The sequence below is a fragment of the Microcaecilia unicolor genome, chromosome 6 (assembly GCF_901765095.1).
Source record: "Microcaecilia unicolor chromosome 6, aMicUni1.1, whole genome shotgun sequence".
Lineage (NCBI taxonomy): Eukaryota > Metazoa > Chordata > Amphibia > Gymnophiona > Siphonopidae > Microcaecilia > Microcaecilia unicolor.
Genome location: NC_044036.1, coordinates 25,694,787 through 25,718,394, shown reverse-complemented (window position 1 = coordinate 25,718,394; position 23,608 = coordinate 25,694,787). Strand labels below are relative to the sequence as shown.

Genomic DNA, 23,608 nt, shown 5'->3' with positions numbered 1-23,608 from the left:
TGCACAAATGCTTTAGGGCCCCTTTTACCAAGCTGCAGCAAAAGGGAGCCTGTGCTGGCGTAAGTGCATGCTTTTGACGCGCACCGAGGCCCCCTTTTACTGCAGCTGGATAAAAGGTAGATCTGTCTTTTCTGCAGGAAATGGCCATGTGGCAAGTAAAGCAATTGCCGCATGGCTCTCCCGTGCTAACCCGTCAGAACCGGGCAGTGTGTGGTACTGCCCGATTACTGCTGGGTACACACCGGCGCTACAAAAATAAAAATATTTTTGTAACACCGGATATGGCGGCGTGCTGGGGGTGGCAACTACTGCTGGGCTGCTGCAGTAGCCTGGCGGTTGTTCTTCTTTAATGAGTGGTAAGCCCATGTTGGGATACCACCACTTTGTAAAAGAGACCCTTAGTGCATAAATGCAAGGGGGTGTTCACTGGAGAGGAGCATGGGAAAGGCCTAGGCAGAACCAATATTTCTGTGTGTAGCTTATAGAATACTGTAAGTTACACGCAAAGAGCTGCATATAGGGATTCCAAGTTTCAAACTTTAATTATGATATACTGCCAATGGAAATGCCTTATAGCAGTTTACAATAATAAAATCTATGAATAAGAAATTACATAATCATAAAAAGAGAGTGGAAAAAAATAACGCAATGCTCAAGCCTTCCAGCCGTGGCCTAAGCTGCCTCAACTATATACACCAGACAAAATGCTGAAAGCATCAGTAAATAGGTATGATTTGAGAAATCTTTTGAATAGTAAATATAAAGGTTCTAAACTTAAGGATAGAGGTAATGAGGTCAAGCACTTATACCAGCCACAGACACGGCTTAAGTGGCCACATCTAAATGTAGGCATGTTTATGCCATTTAGACTAGTATTCCATAATGCAAATTACAAGTGTAACTGGGCATCGCTATTGGGTTCAATTACTGCCCAGTAGCAGATTTCCCTCTGCTATCAAAATATAGTTGAATCTCTAGTGGCTGATCAATTATATGATTTTATAGAAAAAAATAACATCCTATACCCTAATCAATCGGGCTTTTGTAGATCACAGAGCAGAGACTGTGTTGCTTGCCCTCCTAACATATGTACTGACTGATATTGATCAAAGCAAAAGTGTTATATTATTGTCCTTAGAACTTTCTAAGGTTTTCAATCTAGTGGTTTCATAACTACTGATACACAGACTTAGGTTGATTAGTATCTCTGGTACTGCCTTAAAGCGATTCTCACCATAACTGAGAGATTGAACATATATGGCTTTGTACAATGGTTCTTTTTCAGCATCATATACATCTATCTGTGGAGTATTCTTTTCATCATTTTCATGGTCATTCCCCCCCTCCCCCAAAGTGATTCAATCACTTGACCTTACATTCTTCAAATATATTTGGATTACTTTCAGATCCCAATAACTTTAGAATAACTTTAGATCTTCAGTATCTTCAGAGCATTACTTTACTTAATAAGCTTGATAAGATCACTAACATAGTAACATAGTAGATGACGGCAGAAAGACCTGCACGGTCCATCCAGTCTGCCCAACAAGATAACTCATATTTGCTGCTTTTTGTGTGTACCCTACTTTGATTTGTACCTGTCCTCTTCAGGGCACAGACCGTATAAGTCTGCCCAACACTATCCCTGCCTCCCAACCACCAGCCCCGCCTCCCACCACCGGCTCTGGCACAGACCGTATAAGTCTGCCCAGCACTACCCCTGCCTCCCAACCACCAGCCCTGCCTCCCACCACCGGCTCCGGCACAGACCGTATAAGTCTGCCCAGCACTATCCCCGCCTCCCAACCACCAGCCCCGCCTCCCACCACCGGCTCTGGCACAGACCGTATAAGTCTGCCCAGCACTATCCCCGCCTCCCAACCACCAGCCCCTCCTCCCACCACCGGCTCTGGCACAGACCGTATAAGTCTGCCCAGCACTATCCCCGCCTCCCAACCACCAGCCCCAGCCACTACTTGACTTCTTTGCCCCAAGATGTATCTAAATGCTGAAAAACCCAAAGGGATGATATTCAACAGGAATGGCTGCATTTATGTATCTCACCAACACTATGGTCCGATTCCCTAATGTCATGGGTTTTTCATCCTTAAAAATTCTAGATGTAATTTTGGATGAAGAACTCATTTAAACAACATAACTCTTATGTTTCCAGGAAATGCTTTTTCCAACTGCATATGGTTCATTCTGTTAAACCAGTTTTTACCTGCACAGAACTACAAATATTAATTCTATAAGGAAACCAATTACTGCAACTCTCTGCTCAAGGGAGTTCACTCATCAGATCCTCAACTTTAACTTCTTCAAAACACAATTCCTTAAAGGCATATGTATGTACATTTGATCATGTTACTACTGATAGAGGAACGTTGGCTCCCAGTGTCCGACGGGTGTATTTAAGATTCTAATTTTTGGGGGTTTTTTTTAAACACTATATTGGTATCCCACTTAGTTTATCTCACTTTCTTATTTCATACTCGACTACAAGGACTCTGCGTTCTTCTCAGCAAAACCATTTAGTAGAACCATCTTTCCATTATATATGTTTAGAAACAATTCAGGATTCTGTTAGTATAGTAGCTCCCTCTCTGTGGAATCATTTACCACAATACTTACAAAATGGAATTGTTCTACAGGAATTTCAAGAAAAGACAAGCCTTTTTTGTTTAGATACACTTATATCATTAATGGCATGGCAGTGGAGGGGTTAGGTTGCTTTCTTTTTTTCCTGTAATTTCTTTGTTTGGAGTTTTGCAAGTAATCTTCTGTACTTGATGATAAGCTGAAACTCTCTGCTCAGTGTGCAGCGGCGGATAAGAAAGCAAATAGGATGTTAGGAATTATTAGGAAAGGCATGGAAAATAGAAATGAGAATGTTATAATGCCTTTCTATCGCTCCATGGTGTGACCGCACCTTGAATATTGTTTTCCATTCTGGTCACCGCATCTCAAAAAAGATATAGTGGAATTAGAAAAGGTACAGAGAAGGTGGGATGACTTCCCTATAAGGAAAGGCTAAAGCGGATAGGGCTCTTCAGTTGGAGAAAAGACTACTGAGGGGAGATATGATAGAGGTCTATAAAATATGGAGTGGAATGGGTAGATATGAATCGCTTGTTTACTCTTTCCAAAAATACTAGGACTAGGGGGCACGCAATGAAGCTACAAAGTAGTAAATTTAAAATGAATTGGAGAAAATGTTTCTTCACTCAACATGTAATTAAACTCTGGAATTCATTGCCACAGAATGTAGTAAAAGCAGTTAGCTTAGCAGGTTTTAAAAATGGTTTGGGTGGCTTCCTAAAGGAAAAGTCAATAGACCATTATTAAAATGGACTTGGGGAAAATTCACTGCTTATTTCTAGGATAAAAAAAATCAATGATAGTCAGAAGTTCACAGCCATGTTCTACAATACAAACTCAAATTTGATCTGAGGAGGAAGAAACAGGTCTCATAAAATCACCACGGTCTATCAAACAACTTTGTATACCCTACATAAGTACATAAGTAGTGCCATACTGGGAAAGACCAAAGGTCCATCTAGCCCAGCATCCTGTCACCGACAGTGGCCAATCCAGGTCAAGGGCACCTGGCACGCTCCCCAAACGTAAAAACATTCCAGACAAGTTATACCTAAAAATGCGGAATTTTTCCAAGTCCATTTAATAGCGGTCTATGGACTTGTCCTTTAGGAATCTATCTAACCCCTTTTTAAACTCCGTCAAGCTAACCGCCTGTACCACGTTCTCCGGCAACGAATACCCTGTATTGGGGGTGTTTGCCCAGTGGTGTCCTTGTGTAATCATTGACTGATCCCCCTCCTACCAAATTTAATATTTCTAATTTTTAAGTGTTTTTATTTTTTAAATATTTATCTTGTTTCTTTATTCAAAAAAGTGCTTAGTATGCACAGTGCAATCTCTCCTGATGTGCACAGATTCCTTTCTATGCAATTTACTCAAATAGGGTTTTTTGAGTGCTTCAATTTAATTACCACCATAAGTCACATTGTACAGAAGAGAGCTTTGTCATTTTTGAGATTTGGGGCATTTCAGCATAGCATCAGTTTATTTACTTTAGTTTATGTGATTTGATAAATCCACTTAGAATTTTTACAAAGAAAAATCACAAAGTGGAGACATTCATATAATCAACTTGGTTCTAGATTTCTAATCATGCATTTCCTGATAAATATGAGAAAAACAGAGAAAATTATGATAAAGACCTACAGCCTATCCAGTCTAACCATTCACAGCAAATGCTCAGTTCTGCAAACCCTTCCTCTCCCTCAGATGGCCTCCATGTTTTTCCCGTGCAGATATCGCCCTCAACCCCACTTTCTGTTAAAAAAATAAAATTAAATAAAAAAAAAAAAAAGAAAAAATATATTTTCCCCCCTTAGATGACTCGTAAGTTTGTCCCTGTCATCCTCATTCTATGATTCCTCATTACAGAGCCTACTTTCCATTGAAAAGGGTTCAACTCTTGTGCTTTTATACAAAATGTCTATCACATCTGTCCTATCTAACCATTCCTCCAGGGTATGTCTGTTTAGATCTTAACTACTACTACTTAACCTTTCTAAAGCGCTACTAGGGTTACGCAGCGCTGTACAGTTTAACAAAGAAGGACAGTCCCTGCTCAAAGGAGCTTACAATCTAAAGGATGAAATGTCAAGCTGGGCAGTCTAGATTTCCTGAGTAGAGGTAAAAGGTTAGGTGCCGAAGGCGACATTGAAGAGGTGGGCTTTGAGCAAGGATTTGAAGATGGGCAGGGAGGAGGCTTGGCGTATGGGCTCAGGGAGTTTATTCCAAGCAGAGTGAGGCAAGGCAGAAAGGGTGGAGCCTGGAGTTGGCGGTGGTGGAGAAGGGTGCTGAGAGGAGGGATTTGTCCTGTGAGCGGAGGTTTCGGGTAGGAACGTAAGGGGAGATGAGGGTAGAGAGGTAATGAGGGGCTGCAGATCGAGTGCATTTGTAGGTTAGTAGGAGAAGCTTGAACTGTATGCGGTACCTGATCGGAAGACAGTGAAGTGACGAGGAGAGGGGTGATATGAGCATATCAGTCTAGGCGAAAGATAAGACGCGCAGCAGAGTTCTGAACGGATTGAAGGGGGGATAGATGGCTAAGTGGGAGGCCAGTGAGGAGTCCTTTTACTAAGGTGCGCTGAAAAATGGGATGCCAGTGTAGGCGTGTGTTTTGGGCACACGCAGATCCATTTTTCAGCAAGTCTGTAAAAAAGGGCTTTTTTAAATTTTTGCTGAGAATAGACATGTAGCAAAATAAAAATTGACACACATCCATTTTGGGTATGAGACCTTACTGCCAGCCATTGACATCGGTAAGGTCTCTCACGTTAACCGTGTGGTAATCGCATACGCACATCAAAAATGAAATTACTGCACGGGCTACGCAGTAGCCAGGTGGTAACTCCAAATTGACACGTGTTGGGCGTGCATAGGCGTTTGTGCGGCTTAGTAAAACGGTCCCTAAGTCTGTCCCAAATGCTATATAACAAAAACTAATGAGAAGTTTAGTTACCACCCTCTGGAAACAAATCTATCCAGTTTGCATCCTTTTGAAGGTGCAATTCTTCAGAGTTGCACCCAGTATTCCAAATGAGGTCTCACCAGCGATCTCTATAAAGACATTATCACTTCTTTCTTCCTGTTGGCCATCCCTCTCCCTAAGCACCCGTCAGGATTTTCCCATGTTATTTACCTATTTGGACAGCTTAAGATCATCAGATAAAATCACCCCAAGAATCCACTTTACTTTTGCACACAGAACATTTTCTTCTATACTGGTTCATTCCCTTGAGTTTTTGTAGCCCAAATGCATTTTTTGAAAAAGCATTAGAACCTTAGCTATCAAACTTTAGACCAGTGATTCCCAAACGTGGTCCTGGAGGCACCCCAGCCACTCATGTTTTTAGGATATCCACAATGAATATTCAAGAGATAGATTTGCATGCACTGCCTCCACTTCATGCAAAATTCATGAATATTCATTGCAGATATCCTGAAAACCTGTCAGGCTGGGGTGCCTCCAGGACCAGGTTTTGGAACCACTGCATTAGACTATTCTTCAGGCTTTGTTAAACCTTTCTAGGGTGTCAGTAACATATTACAGATTTTATCATCTACAAAGAGAAATTTTTCTGAAGTCCTTTCTGCATATTTTACAAAAATGTTTAAAAGAACCAGAACAAGGACAAATATCGGTGACGCATGACTGGCGATGTCCTTGTGAACTCCATTTACCACTAACTTTTATCACCTTTCACTCATCCAGTTTCTAACCCAGTCACTTCAAGACTCTATTTATAAACTACCTAAGAAGCAGCACGTCAAAAAGGTTTAAAAAGAAATCCAAGCACAAAGAACACTCGCTCCTAATTCAACTCTCTTGTTCACCCAGTCAAAAAAGTTGATCAAACAATTACTGTCATAGTTAAAACAAGAGGTGAGAGAGGCAATTACAGTGAAAAGAATGTCTTTCAAAAGATGGAAAGCAGATCCATATGAAGTGAACAGGAAAAATAATAAGCACTGTTAAGTTACATACAAAGCACTGTTCAGGCAGGCAAAAGGAGACAAGAACTAATTTGCTGTAGAGGCAAAAAAAAAAACCCCAAAACTCATACTAAAACCTTTTTCATGTATATCTGAAGCAAGAAGTGTGCGTGGAAGTTGACTGAATTATTAGATGATCAACAAGTAAAAGGGGCCCTCAGGGAGGAGAAGGCCACAGTGAAGATATAAAATTAATTCTTTGCTTCTGTCTTTACTGAGAAGGATGCAAGGGAGATACCAATGCCATAAATAGCATTTGTGATGATTTGAAGGAACTGAATCCAATCTCAGTGAACATGGAAAAGTTAATATGGCACATTAACAAAATTAAGAGCAGCTAATCACCTGGCTAAATGGTATATAATCGCAAAGTACTGAAAGAACTCAAAAATTAAATTGCTTATTTATTAACAGTAATTTATAACCTACCGTTAAAATACTCTAAGTACTTAAAGACTGGAGGGTGACCAATCAAACATCAATTTTTAACAAGAGCTCCAAGAGTGATGTGGGATACTACAGACCTTTGAGCCTGATGTTGGTGCTGGACAAAATGATAGAAACTATTAAAGACAAAGCCAACAAGGATTTAGACAAGGGAAACTTTGCCTCACAATCTACCACATTTTTTTGAAAGCATGAATAACGTGTGATAAGTGTGAGCCAGCTGGTATAGCGCACTGCTTCCCAATCTGTTATCCAGTATGGCCTAAGACTTGAAAATTCACACAACCTAACATACTGACCAGAACAAAATAACATCTCTCTTAGCAGATGTCTACTCTTTTCTTCCCTCCTCCAGTTAGCAGCAGAAGTCAATATTGGACAGTGAGCCAGTATAAAACAGTAGACTCCAACTCTACAATGGATTTCCTCTCAGTCAAGATGATCTTGTAGGAGGTGTTGGTACCCATTTGTCTATACTTACTGCTGTACCCAGATGAAGGATTGGATGGAGGTCCAGATAAAGGAAAAGGAGGTCTATATGGGGAAAGAATCCCTGTTTCTTGGGAACCTAGTCACAGCTTTTGTTTCCCACTGTGGATATATGGATATTTAGAAGGCATTTGACAAAGTCTTTCATGAAAGAATCCTTCGTAATTAAAGTCATGGCATAAAAACCAGTGTCCTACTTTGGACTGGGAAACGGTTAAAAGAAAGAAAACTTAGGGTAAGACTAACTAGTTAATTTTCTCAGTGGAGAGAGCTGAATGATGGCGTGCCCAGGGATCCACACTGAGACTGGTGTTTTTTGTTTGTTTTACATATTTACAAATGATCTGGAAACAATGAGCAAGGTGATCAAATCTGCAGATGGCACAAAATTGCTCAAGTCACAAGCAGATTTTTAAAAAAGCATTCAAAGCAGGCTATAAATGCATTTAAAATTAAATAAATTAAAGCAATATTGTATATATCTGCTCCACATATGGTCTTTTAACACATCATAAAATGGCCCAGTGTGACAGCAATGTTCTTTTCAAAATCTTTATTTTTCCAAAGTTCTCATAATTCACATACTTAACAGATTGACAAGGCCCTGTTTCGAGACTGCATCAGGGATGGTCCTATAAACAACTATAACATTTTATATCAAAACATATTCCTCACCAATATATACAAAAGTATAGAAAATTAAACAAACTCCCAAGTACTCACGCCAAGCCTCAGCTCTTTTCCATGTTGTCCAAGATGGCACTGGCATGAGGACGCTGACTTAAAAAGATCAGCTGACTACAACGGATCAATCCCAATCCAGTTCTAAGTTTAAGCGCGCTGGAAACACTGTGTATAATTTTAAAATTCACCATTGTTCCTTATAGATAAGTATAGAAGTATTATCACCTCCCTCCCACCCCACAGTAATCTTATCTAAAATTCGTCATTTAAAGTCGTCCACTTCATGTTTCTTCTGAAGCCAGTGAACGACTAAAGGGGCCGTTGCCACTCCAATCTTAATTCTAGATATATGTTCTGTCAATCTAAGTTTAAGACTGTAGAAGAATGGTTGACATAGAAAAGACTGGATTATGTTTCTGATAGTGGCAGCACTGATCTACCTAGACATGTGAAGTGTGGACACTGTCAATGGTGTGATTCCATGATAGAAGGTTTGGAATGAGAAGCTCCTGGCATTGGCCAAAAATTGATGGCTCGTCATACCACCACCATTGTTTATGTTATACAATGCCCTTGTGAATTATTATACAAGGAACAATCAAGTTATGCTGTTAGATTTACAGAACATAAATCTAGAATTAAGAATGGGGTGGCAACGGCCCCTTTAGTCGTTCAATGGCTTCAGAAGAAACATGAAGTGAACGACTTTAAATGGCGAATTCTAGATAAGATTACTGTGGAGTGGGAGGGAGGTGATGCTACTGTTATACTTAACTATAAGGAACAATGGTGGATTTTTTAATTACACAGTGTCTCCAAGCAGGCTTAAATTTAAAACTGGATTGGGGTTCGCTGTTGTGAATGTGTGATTGGTCCATTGTAGTCAGCTGATCCTTTTTAGTCCGCATCCTCACGCCAGTGCCATCTTGGAAAACAAGGAAGAAAGCTGTGAGCTGAGGCTTGGCGTGAATACTTGCATTCAGTTTTCTATACTTTTGTTTATACTGGTTAAGGAATATGTTTTGATATAAAATGTTATGGTTGTTTATAGGACTGTCCCTGATGCATTCTCGAAACAGGGCCTTGTCGGTCGGTCTGTTAGCTATGTCAATTACTTTGGAAAAATAAAGCTTTTGAAGACAACACTGCTGTTACGCTGCACCATGTTTTGATGTGTTAAAAGAGTACCTCCATGTAAGAATACTTCTGCTAGCTTCAAATTAGATTTCACCACATACGGTCACGACATACCACTTGCATTGGAGGTCTTTTTCCAAGAAAGGGATCTTGAAAATACAGCTGCAGCCAAATCAAATGATTTGATGTTTAAGAAAGCCAGACCAGACCAAGCCAAGCCCAAGGCCCATAAATGGTGTGTATGGGAGGACATACAAAAAAATTAGAAAAACAGGAGTGCAGCAGGAAATATCTATTAGGTCGCCCCGGGGGGTGGGGTGTAGAGGGGAAGCAAGTCTGAGATGATCTCATATGACAGCAACACACACATGCACCGCTTCTTAAAAATTTATACAGTTATTTGAGCTCAAACGTTTTCCTGCACGGGTTCTATCAGATGTCACCCACTTATCAAAACTTGTTATCCTACTTATCCTTAGAGAAACTTGTCCGTCCCAGCCTCCTCCTCAGTTCCAATTTTGTAAAGAACCACCACATCTTCCTATCTACAAATCTGTTCCTATTTCTTAATCCTGACAATTCTGTCTCACCCATAATCTCCCTCTTTTGGTATCAGACATACCACCCCTGGCGCTTTCCACTCTTGCTGGTGAATGCCACTTGAAGCTGTTTAGACAGATAGTATAAAATGTGGATAAAAATCTATAGGAAAATGTACTATGCGTGGCTACTGATTGGTACAAACGAAAAAAAAAATTTTTCTATATTCCCTCTCCTCCAATCTAAAGTTTCTTAAAAACAGTTTATAAAAACTTAGTAAAACCAATAAATAAGTCAGGGCTTCTGATTTTAGGTTTTCACAGATAAACACTGATTTACCCACCCCCTGCAAAAACAAGTCTTTTAAAAATACTTCTTTATTATTAAAGTTGTGGAAAAACAATGGTAACGAACAAGTATGTCATAAAATAATGTATCTTAACTTAAGTAGTCCCCAAGCACAAACCAAGAATACAAACATACCCTACTCAAAGTCACAACATCTCAAGATATATATCACACATATCATATTAGATATCACCTTCTTACTCTTACACCTCCTTGTCACACCCAAACACTTATAGTGCTCCAATAAACAACTGGGGACATATACTAAAATAAACAACCCAAAATAAAAATTCTCAACAACTATAATATAATCTGTGGTATAATATTGCCCCCCCCCCCCCCCCATGTCCTGGCAACCAGTATTAAATAGCTTTAATCTATACCCAGCTGAATGAGCCCATTTCTGGGTATAACAAGGCTCCTTTTCATTTTAGTTCTGAAGTGACCTGTTCATACCAATGCATTTCTCACACCAGTCCCTACCATTTGTGAATGGAAAGCAGAGCAGACCCTTCTCCTGCTGAGCAAAGGTCATCTTTGCTGCCATATATAAAATATACCCTAAATTGCTCCAAACCCCAATGTCCCCCACCTTCACTAGTACACTCTTATCCCTCCACTGGTCTTGCCTTGAAATATCACTCTGTTTTTGTAACTTTTTTGACTGACGATTTCTCAAGTACACAAATGCATGCATTTGAGTCCACCGGAAAGATACACCCAACAATGGCACCTTCACCCATAAAAACACCAATAAAAATGTTTATACTTTCACAAAAAATAATAAACTAAGAAAATGAACACCCAAATTTACAATTAAGCACTAGAGTGGACATGCATACTGTTGCTGCTGGGAATATTACACTATGAATCGACAGATGGCTTGCCAGAACATATCCCGAGATCGTTAAGGTTGAACGCCTTGCTTGTGCAGAAAGCTACATTGATATTAGTTGTACGAGATAGAGTAACGCATGAGATAAACTAGGAAATTAAGTCTACAGGTCAAGTGTCAGGGATATGAATGCAGCAATACTGTACAATATGGAAGGTTCCATTCTTTGTTTCCTGTAGATGTTGAGGAAGTTCATTGCAGTATTGTCTGGCAAGGAAAGGAACACAGAGGGAGGGGGGATCAAAATAAAGAAGGGTGGGAACACGAAGGGGGAAAATTGTGAAACATCAGGAAGATTACATGTTGACATTTTCCATAGTACATAAGTATTGCCATACTGGAACAGACCAAAGGTCCATCAAGCCCAGCATCCTGTTTCCAACAATGGCCAATCCAGGTCACAAATACCTGGCAAGATCCGAAAAAAGAGCAAAACATTTAATGCTGCTTATCCCAGAAATAAGCAGTGGATTTTTCTCAAGTCCATTTTAATAATGGTCTATGGACTTTTCCTTTAGGAAGCCATCCAAACATTTTTAACCCCGCTAAGCTAACTGCCTTTACCACATTCTCTGGCAACGAATTCCAGAGTTTAATTATAGCAGAATGCGGAGTACATCAAGGATCACCACTATCACCGATCCTTTTCAACCTAATGATGACCCCACTAGCCAAATCCTTATCCAACCAAGGCCTTAACCCTTTCATCTATGCAGATGATGTCACAATATACATTCCTTACAAACGTGATGTGACAGAAATCACCAAAGAAATCAAGCTCACCATGAATATCATGGACTCATGGGCAAACGCATTTCAACTAAAACTCAACATAGAAAAAAAACACACTGTCTCATCCCAATACAATATGAACAAACCCACAAACATAAACACCCCAGATTATACCCTCCCTATCTCAGGCAGCCTGAAAATTCTCAGTGTTACAATCGACCGTAACCTCACACTAGAGAACCAAGTGAAATCTACAACAAAGAAAATGTTCCACTCAATGTGGAAAGTCAAACGGTTGAAACCATTCTTTCCAAGGGAAACATTTCGCAACTTGATACTACTACTTACTACTTAACATTTCTAGAGCGCTACTAGGGTTACGCAGCGCTGTACAATTTAACAAAGAGAGACAGTCCCTGCTCAAAGAGCTTACAATCTAATAGACAAGTGAACGGTCGGTCCGATAGGGGCAGTCAAATTGGGGCAGTCTGGATTCACTGAACGGTAAGGGTTAGGTGCCGAACATTGATACAATCAATGGTACTAAGCCATGAAGACTACTGCAATGGAATTTATGCAGGATACAAAGAACAAATTATAAAGAAAATTCAGACCACTCAAAACACAGCAGCCAGGCTGATATTTGGAAAAACGCGATTTGAAAGCGCCAAACCCCTCCGAGAAAAACTGCACTGGCTCTCAATCAAATAACGTATTGCTTTCAAAATCTGCTCCCTGCTTCATAAAATTATCTATGGCGAAGCCCTGGGATACATGACAGACCTCATAGACCTACCAACCAGAAACATAACAGGATTAACACGAACATACCTAAATCTCCACTACCCAACCTGCAAAGGAATGCCAAAAGATCATCCCGCACATTCCTCAATCTGCACTTCCCTAACTGCAAAGGTCTGAAATACAAACTAATGCACGCGTCAAACTTTATCTACTTGAGCATTATGGAATGCATTGCCGAGCAAATTAAAAACGATTTACGAATTAACTAACTTCCGCAAACTACTGAAGACCCATCTGTTTAACAAGGCTTACCACAAAGATCAACCAATGTGAATATACACAACTCCTCCACACTTATTCAGAACTGTCTTACAATATCTGCTTGTTATACTACCATTAGGTTTCATCATTATAATGTTGTCCAAGATTCTTCTGCAACACTAAATGTCTTACACTATCTGCTTGTTATCCTACTATTATGTTTTATCATTATCATGCTGCTTAAGATCCTTCTGTTACACTAAATGTATATTTTCTAAAATATTTTCACCATCCATGTTGTACTGTAAGCCACATTGAGCCTACAAAGAGGTGGGAAAATGTGGGATACAAATGCAATAAATAAATAAAGGACTCAAATACAAATCAACCTATGCATCCAGCTTTTCCTACATAAGCACACAACTATGGAACGCATTACCAAAAGCCGTGAAAAGAACTTATCACCACCTAAACTTCCGGAAATCATTAAAAACTAACCTGTTCAAAAAGGCATACCCTACCGACCCAACTTAAATGCCTGTACCCTGCAACACAACGAAACCAAAGCTTGTAATGGACATATAATAACTCTTCCTCTCTACGATTCCCTATTGTGTCTGTACACACGAACCTTATTCTACCACCAAATTACTGTATTTGTTCATACCGGAATTGACGAACGCCTTTCAGTACTATGTAAGCCACATTAAGCCTGCAAATAGGTGGGAAAATATGGGATACAAATGTAACAAATAAATAAAAATAAACAAATAAATGTTGAGTGAAGAAACATAATACAGTAACATAATACAGTACACAGAATATAACAATCAAAACCTTAGGGGAAATCACATTCTTTTGGACATTTCCATCATCTAGCACTTACAGAAAACCAGCTCAAACTCCCAAGACCAGTACCCCATAATCTGACAAAGCCCATTCCAGAAACAATATTTCTCTACTTTTCTCTTGAACATAAGTCTTCTACTGCATTTTGAAAGTAAGAGCACTCCATAGTTCCAAAACTGCTCTTGGAAAAAGTCTATGCAATTCAGGGCAACTGGCAAATGTTGTGGTATGCTTGAAGGCATAGTTGTGGAAAAAGGCATTTGTGGCGTATTTGGGAGAGTGGGGAGAGAAAGTTATCAGAAGGGAATAACATTATTAGATTGTTCTACAATAATTTTTATGTTAATTTATTGATGTAAATTTAACTTCTGTAAATTGCCTTGAGAGTTTGTCAAGCAGCAAATAATAATTTTGTGGACAAAATAAATAAATGATGTCAAATAAAGACTGAAATGGCCCATAAAGCCAGCTCAGTAAGGTGCTCAGGGTTGCAGCAATCACTTTGTGCAGGCTATCCCTCTTCTCCACCCCCATGCTTTCAACTCCCAAACTTTCACATCTCATTTTCAAGATTTGAATATATATATTCCAGGGGAAAGGAGAGATATAGTAGGGATATATTTATTTATTTGTTACATTTGTATCCTACATTTTCCCACCTTTTTGCAGGCTCAATGTGGCTTACATAGTACCTTAGTGGCTATCGCCAGTATCGGTAGAACAAATACAAGGTGATATGGTAGTAGAGTAAAAGTTCATGTGTGACAGACACATTGGGGGATTATCAGAAGGAGGTTAAGTTATGTCCAGTATTAGCTTTGGTTTCGTTAAGTTGCAGGGTTCAGGCGTTTAAGATGGATCGTTAGGGTATGCCTTTTTGAATAGGTTGGTTTTCAGTAATTTCCGGACGTTTAGGTGGTCTTATGTTGTTTTCACGGCGGACAGTAATGCGTTCCATAATTGTGTGCTTATATAGGAGAAGGTTGATTTGTATCTGAGACCTTTGCAGCTTGGATGGTGGAGATTTAGGTATGTTCGTGCGGACCTTGTTGTGTTTCTGGTTGATAGGTCTATAAGGTCTATCATGTAACTTGGGGCTTCGCCGTATATAATTTTATGGACCAGGGTGCAAATTTTAAATGTAATACATTCTTGGAAGTCAATGCAGTTTTTCTCGAAGGGGTTTGGCGCTTTCGAATCTCTGTTTTTCGAATATAAGCCTGGCTGCTGTGTTTTGAGCAGTTTGGAGTTTCTTTACAAGTTGTTCTTTGCATCCAGCATAGATTCCGTTGCAGTAGTCTAGATGGCTTAGTACCATAGATTGTACTAATTTGCGAAATATTTCTCTCGGGAAGAAAGGTTTCACTCGTTTGAGTTTCCACACTGAATGGAACATTTTCTTTGTAGTTGATTTCACTTGATTCTCTAGTGTTAGGTTTCGGTCTATTATAACTCCAAGAATTTTCAGATTGTCTGAGATAGGTAGAGTATGGTCTGGGGTGGCTATATTGGTGGGTTTGTTCGTGTTGTATAATGGGAAGAAAGGATGAGACAATGTGTTTTTTCTGTGTTAAGTTTAAATTGAAATGCATCAGCACATGAGTTCATGATGTTAAGGCTGAGTTTGATTTCGTAGGTGATTTCCGTTACATCATGTTTGTAGGGGATGTATAATGTGACATCGCCTGTGTAAATGAATGGATTGAGGCCTTGGGTGGATAGGGCCTTGGCTAGTGGGGTCATCATTAAAGAGGATCGGTGATAGAGGTGATCCTTGTGGTACTCCGCAGGCTGCTTTCCATGGTGAAGATATATTCGAATTTGAATTCACTTGGTATGTTCTAGTAGTTAGGAAACCCTTGATCCAATTGAGTACGTTACCACCAATTCCGAAATATTCTAGGATGTTTAATAGTATTTTGTGATTTACCATGTCGAACACACTAGACATGTCGAATTGTAAGAGAAGAACATTCTTGCCTGTTGCAATTTCTTATTTGAATTTGGCTAATAGAGTGATTAGTACTGTTTCAGTGCTGTGGGAGGAACGAAATCCTGATTGCTATTCGTATAAATGTTTAAATATTTAGAAGGTAGTAATATGCAAACAAATGTTTCAGAAATGGGGAACCAGTAGAACTAGAGGTCATGAGTTGCGGTTGCAAGGAGGTAGACTTAGGAGTAACATCAGGAAACACATTTTCACAGGAAGGGTGGAGGATGCCTGGAATACGCTCCCAGAGGAGGTTGTGTAAACAAACGATGATGGAATTCAAGAATGCGTTGGATAAACACAGAGGATCTCCATTAAAAAAAAAAAGATAGACCTAAATTAAAACAAAACTTAAATAACTTCATAGCTGGAGCGAGCTTTGATGGCAACTCCAGTGGTTGGGATGCAAGACCAATGCTAGGCAGACTGCTACGGTCTGAATCCCATAAACAACAAAGACAATCAGGATCAAGGCTGGAATGGGCTACAACAGCAACTCCAGTATTTGAGACTTAAGACCAGTCACAAAAAAGCAGACTACAAAATCGCAAAAGCCAAAGGGGTGGAAGTCACCAACATCACAAGTTCAAATACCACAAGTTTCAAAGAAATGCAGTTGAAATGTTCCAAAATATTCACCAATAACAGATACAGGCAAAACCCGCCAGAGGCCATGTTTTAGCACAGTAGCCTTTGTCAGGAGTCCTCATGGAAAAACAAACACAAATAACCATTAATAAAAAAAAAACTTATACATAAATAGATGTTGATATAGGTACACAAAGTGATATCAATAGTTAAATATATGATCAAGCTAAGATAATGTGATAATTTGTGACAAAATGTGAGAAAATAAAGAAACATAAAAAATGAAAAAGGAGCAGTGAAAAAACAAGTGATGAATTACAACATAACTCACTAATGAATGATATTTCTTAAATAGTGTAAAAACTGATGCATAACCAACAATAAGAATTTGAGACGTATGTGTTAAAAAATGTGTAAGGAAAAGAAACCCAAATGAGATAAAGGGTGCAACTCAGCACTCTCCACCTACCGCACTGGGTCCCGCTTGCCTCTGGGTGAGTCTCCCACCCACAAATTAATTCCCTGGTGGTTTCTAAGAACACTGGGGCCACAATCCCAGGGTCCCACAATTGATACATCTTTATTAGTAGGTCATTATCCTTGTCAATTTTCCATTTGTGCTGATACCTTAGCTTTATCAAGATTTACTAACCCAATAACCGGTAAGCCTTATTTATTGCAACACCGTACTGCTTGTGGGAAGTTTTGTGGTTTACTGTATTTTATGTCCGTGTAAAAAAAAAAAATCTACGTCAGTTAAACTTCACATCAATTTAAAGTTCGTATGATAGAGCATCCTAGTGCCATTAGATGATAGAAGCAAGAAGCTCCGTTAGAAGAGCACTGCATAGAGTACGATCATAAAGTTGAAGATTTGCAGTGTTTTACGTTAAATCATATTGAAACTGAAGTGAGAGCTCGCCGACAGTTGCTTCAGCAACACGAACCACGATGGATTTTTGATTTACAATCAATTCGACCTAGAGGTCTCAATAGGGAGATTGACTGGTTTTACTTTTATTGCATTTTTTGTACTAACTCATCGATTGGTGGAAGAGAAAGTGATGTCATACAAGTTCCAGTTTATTTATTTAACACCGAGAAGTCATTTTTGTTAGGATACATGGAACCAAGCACAAAACACACTTTGCCCCGAGTGAGTTTATGGGTATTAATGTGAACATCAGATTGACAAATACAGTTTATTAACTGAAATATGTATTTTTATATGATCCGTTTTGGCCTGAAGCAGGAACAGTCCATGAAACAAGGACCTTGTTTGCGGCTTGGACCTGGATTTTCTGGATGAATTCCCATGTACTTGGAGTTCCTTTTTTTAATGGAGTTCCTGCTGTGACGAATTGGTGTCTATCAGAGAAGTTTTCTGTTTTTTCTGACAACTGAAATACAAAGTTTTGGAACTATAGCAGTATTAACCATAGTTGGAGGGTTTCTTTTTAAATGCCGTGATGGAATGTATGAGGTACAAGAATGTACTCAAACAGAAATTGAGGCTTTTTCCTCCGCTATTGGTTAATATTGCATTCAGCACATTCAGCATTTTCTATGCTATTATTTTGGTGGGGTTGTCTATGGTTATTTGAAGATTATTTCTCTCTACAAAAGTTGTGAGTTGCTGAAAAACAACTCTTTAGTGTTTTGAAATATAACATAGATTTCAGATGAGACATAATTCAATGGAGATGACGTATCTAAAGAAGGATTTTAAAGCATTAGGTGAACACCTGTGTGTTTCCAGGCAGATAGAACCTTGCCACTTTCCAGACTTTGGGTAATTATATGCAAAGAAAGCCATTAAGATGGGACTGGATCCAGGGAATATGTAATAGCACGAGTAGCCACCACCATTTTTGAAAGGGGTGTAAGGCTAGGGATGATGAAAGTCAATTAATGTTTCAGGCAAAATAGCAAACAAAAACAACACAAAAATATAATGTTCAGACAATACTGCTATAGAAGTATTTTGGGGCTGTTTCCTCTGTTCAGCATTTGATGTTGCTAGTATTCAAACCTACTATATATGCAGCAGAGAACTAGTCAAGCTATTAAATTACAGGCTGCAAGTATGCTAAATATTTGTTAAACTAATCTCTGGCATTCCATATTTCCATTATTAATTATTTCATTGTATATACTGACCCTACACCCTTTTTCTTTTTAAACTGGAATTTATTAGACTGTACTACAGTTCTCCAAATAAGAATAGAAAAGGATTCACTTAATATTTTACAATAGTATTCTGAGTTTTAAAAAGCAAAACATTGTATACATGCATAGGGAGGGGGAACTAAATGTATCCCCTTTGTAACTATTTTCATGCAAAGTCAGCTGCTACATCAAGTTTTGAAGCAACTCATTCACTGTACTGCAGTGATCAATCATCCTACTAGTATAAAGAACTCACTAAACCCTTTCTGTCCAAAAGATGCTGAAGTTAACAGAATAGTATTGTCCCCCCTCGTGGTGCTGCAGACATTCAATAAAGTTGCACATATACAGGGGAGTGGATAAATGCGTACTCATATTACTGCAGCACACTGAACTGCAGACCTCAGAAGCTAAATTCCAGTATTGAGTCAGCTTCCAGGGTTGTTCCAAACAATCAACCTCAAGAATTCTAAAAATCTTATTCCTTCCACAATGTTTGTGCTCACTTTACTTTAACATACACAAGGAACATCTAGTTTGTTTCCATTTAAAATCTTTTGCAGGTTATTACTTTAACACTGTACGTTTACCTATTTTCTTAATTTCCAGCAACAATTCTCTAAACCTATATAGTTTCTTTAGAAGGACCCTAAGTCAGAGGCAAGTCATACATTCTTTTTGCATTCAGAATAACATTTTCCACTAGATCTTGTTGTAATGATACACCAAGGCATGGCACAGTCTGTATCACCAGGTCTGGTCCCTCCTACACTTTCCTTGAAAGAGGTCAGAAAAATCTCAGATCCAGATCCCCCACCGGTCCAGGATTTCTAACTCTCCAGCTCAGACACTCACACAGCAACCTGATTCCAAAACAAACAGCTTTTATTCAGCACAAAGAATTAAATTCCATAAGCAAAGCTCAGTCTCCAAAACACAGCACAAGTCCCCCTGATGTGCCTCAGGATTCAAAGGAAAAAATGAACCCAAAAGAATTCATGCAAAAACTGCATAGGAAGGGTTTCTCTCTTCTTCTCTAACCCAACTTGCATTTTATGTCCATAACAGTTCATAAGTTTCTCATAAGTTTGAACCAGCATTTAGAGCTGGTTAATGAACTTTAATGAACCTCTCTCTGACCAGGGGATTCCCCAATTTGCCCCAAGCACAGTTTCTGCACCCTCCACATGGCTGCTCCTGAGGATACTGGCAGTACAGGGGAAATTCTCATATTCTCTTCTACTGGCAACTGTTCCCTCCCTTTTCAGACAAACTCTGGTCACTAAGGCAGTTGCTCCCTGACCCCCACCCATAGGCGGTCGGTGGCCCAACTGTTTGGGGAGGCTAAAGGGGGTGGGGTTAGGGTGGGGCCAGGGGCGGTGCTTACCTCCATAATTGTCTGACAGCACACAGAAAAAAAAGTAAAAATAAAATAGTCACAATTAATACCTTTTATTAAAATTAGATATTAGAGTGTAAGCTCTATTCAGCAGGGACTGTCTCTTTGTGTCAGGTGTTCAGCGCTGTGTGCGTCTGGTAGCGCTATACAAATGTTAATAATAATAATAATAATAATAGATATGTATCATATGTCAAAGAATAAAGTGGTTGCTCAAAGCATAAGCTAACCACAATCGCTCAACTGCAAAACACTATGCACGACTTTGTGCAAAAACACACTCAGAACCTTACTGTACCATAAATATTACACTGGACAGAACCTAATACACCAATATACCACCCATACGGAAAATGCAGACCGTCAACAATATGAAACAAAGGATCATAATATCACAATTCTCATGTAGAGCCACAAAACACCCTTTTAGGGTGGATAGTGTTCACGATGAGCTCCTTTTATTAACGGCCATATGTAGATCCTTCAAGAGGTAGTGTGTCATGATTTAGGCTCTACACCCTTTCTGATGTTTTGGTGCCACCTCAGTAAGGCCAACACAATCTCTCCACTGCAAAACACTATACACAAACTTGTGCAAAAACACACTCATAACCTTACCAATCCATAACAGCACTAATTCCCAGGACAGGACAAGCTACAACCATATGCGTGGAAAGGCAGCACTATAATTACACCTAAAAAGAAGTCATTTCAAAATATGAAACAAAATACATAAACCCACACATATCAATAAGGAAAGAATCGCAAATATATAAAGAATTCAATAAGAAAGCATAATGGGGAGAATAGAAGGGAGAAATTAGGCACCAGGATCAATTGACAGAAGTTGAACGGGACAATGTGCATCCATTATCCTGCTCTCTCATTAAGCACACCTGGCTTACTTTCTGCATTGTTGAAACCTCTCTACTGGGATTCTCTAAATGTCCTGTTTCAATAGTATCCTTTCAAGGATACACCACACTGAACCATGCACTCCTGGGCGACTGCCGGCTCCCCACCACCATTCTAGTTTAAAAGTGCTCTATCTCCTTTTCAAAAATTAGCACCAACAGCCTGGTTCCATCCCAGTTAAAGTGGAGCCCATCCTTTGGGAACAGTCTTCCCTTTTCCCAGAATGTCGCCCAGTTCCTAACAAATCTAAATCCCTCGTCCCTTCACCGTCGTCTCAACCACGCATTGAGACTTTGGAGCTCTGCCTGCCTTTTGGGTCCTACACGTGGAACGGGGAGCATTTTTTAAAATGCTACCCTGGAGGATCTGGACTTCAGCTTTCTACCTAAAAGCCTAAATTTGGCTTCAGAACCTCTCCCCCACATTTTCCTATGTCACTGGTACTCAAATGTACCAAGACAGCTGGCTCCTCCTCAGCACTATCTAAGATCCTGTCTAGGTGATGCGTGAGGTCCGCCACCTTCACACCAGGCAGGCAAATGACCATCCTCCCATCCACCAGCCACCCAGCTATCTACATGCCTAATGACTGAATCACCAACTACAACATCTGCCCTAACCCTTCCCACCTGGGCAGTTCTTGGAGACATATCCTCAGTGTAAGAGAATAGTGTATCCTTTGGTGGGCAGGTCCTGGCTACAGAAGCACTTCCTACTTCTCCTTCTAGGAGACCTCCCTCTTCCAAGGTAGCACAGGGGCTGCCAGACTGGAGGTGGGACTTCTCTACAACATCCCTGCTCCTCTATGTACCTCTGTCTCCCTCAGCTCCTCCAAGTCTGCTAGTCTAGCCTCGAGAATGGATCCGTTCTCTGAAAGCTAGGAACTCTTTGAATTGGGCGCACACTTATAACTGCTCACCAACTTGGAGATAATCATACATGTGACACTCAGTGCAAAAGACTGGATAGCACCCCTTCTTGCTGCTGGACTACTATCTCCATATTAGTGTTTTTGAGTTTTTCAATAATTTAAAATTTGCTAAAGTATTAAGGATATTACTCTAATAGAAAAAGAGTCTTTAGCTTATATGGTATATTGTGTGATTTATTTAGTGTTTACTTCTTAGAAAGTAATGACATGTAATTAAAACTCTGTAAGAGCACTCCTCCCTTCTTATCCTAATTAGAATAAATGACTATAAATGAAGAGTTGTGATAGGGGTGGGATTGAAGACTAAACTGGGTCCTGCTGTGCCTTCTAGAGGCCTATCTATTAATGTTGTAGGCTGTAGCAGAAAGTTCAAGCTAACTCAGTAATCAGATTGCCCTTAATAACCTTTACAAATATTCTACTTCCTCACATCTTAATTAATACCTAATTCAGGTCAGTAGCAGTGCTAACTCTCCAGCAGCCAAAAAAACAGAAAATAATTGCCTTCTAGAACAAAATTTGAGCCTTGCTATTATCCTTTTTAATATTCTTTGGCGGTTACGTTTTCACCTCTAGAAAAAGTTTCAGTTTAAAACTATGGGAACACTGTACCTCTAGAGAAAGTTTCAGTTTAAAACTAAGGGAAAAGGGTTATACACTACAAAAATTAGTTAATGTTTGCTTCATTTTGCACTGGCTTTGCTTCTCAATTACTGGTGTTGCCACCTAATCTCCACTAAGCTTCTTTGGATCCATTCCTTCTAAACAGGATTCCTTTGTGTTTATCCCACACATTTTTGAATTCCATTAGTTTTCATCTAGACAGCTGCACAGGGACAGAAATCCAACTCAACCCCGCGGGAATCTAACCCGTCCCCGTGGGGAATCTAGCCCACCCCCCACGGAATCTACCCCATCCCCACTGCAAGTAATCTCCTCTATCCCAGCTCCTGGTCCGCCAAGCCCTTGCCGTCACCTTGACCCCCCCATCCCAAGAAAGCCAGATTCTAGAAGCAGTAAAAATACTAGTAAACATAAATCATTTTCTTCCGCACTCTGCTAAGACAGCAGATGTACAGATCAGCACAGGACCCAAAGCAGTCCAAATTCCAAAACAAGTAAAGTCAGAAACAACACAGTTTATACCTAATTGTTCAACCATCCTTAGGATTCACCTTTGCGATTAAAAAGCAAAACCATGTGCATGAAGGACTGGATAAATGAATTAAAAAAAAAAAAAAAAAGATTAAAGCAAATGCCCCTAATATGTAATACTTGGTAGCAATAATGAAACAGAGATGGAATATTCACATAGAAAGCAGCCTGAGTCAACAGATTTATTGTCTACCGAACATAATTAACTTTGTATGAACTTGGCGGCTAATAATGTGCTGAACTGGACAATGTTGGCACATTTAGAGTGATGCTGGACTAAACTTCTGCATGAAGGAAACCCTTCCCTAATTATTTAATACCTTTCTGTGAAAAAGTAGTCATAAAAAAGGCAAGTGCATTTTTATAATATATCACTGCAATTCACAAAAGGATCACATTTCACATGACATCTTTCTTTTGAAGTAGGCACAGGAAAAAAAAGTTTTTAAATGCTCCCAGGTTTCAACCTAATTCATGTTTAATGTGGGATATAAATGTCATAAATAAGTAATTAGATAGAAACTCTGACTGCTGAGCATCTAATTCTTATAACATGTTGTCTGTTTTAGTGGCCCTTTACCAGGAGAAAAAAAATCTCTGCACGAATATAACAGGGTGTCCCTATAACCTGCCTCTCCAAATGACAGACTGATTACAATTTATAACAAATTACCACTCTATCTATGAAAACTTATTCCGTCATGATACTTCTATGTATAACTGGCATGGTTGAAAATATAA

The 23,608-nt window shown here is 39.4% G+C and overlaps 1 protein-coding gene across 12 annotated transcripts in view; it reads right to left on the bottom strand.

Annotated features, from left to right (window-relative positions):
* Positions 1–23,608, bottom strand: part of OSBPL9 (oxysterol binding protein like 9) — a 272,285-nt gene that overhangs the window by 70,052 nt on the left and 178,625 nt on the right. The gene's annotated exons all lie outside the window — the stretch shown is intronic.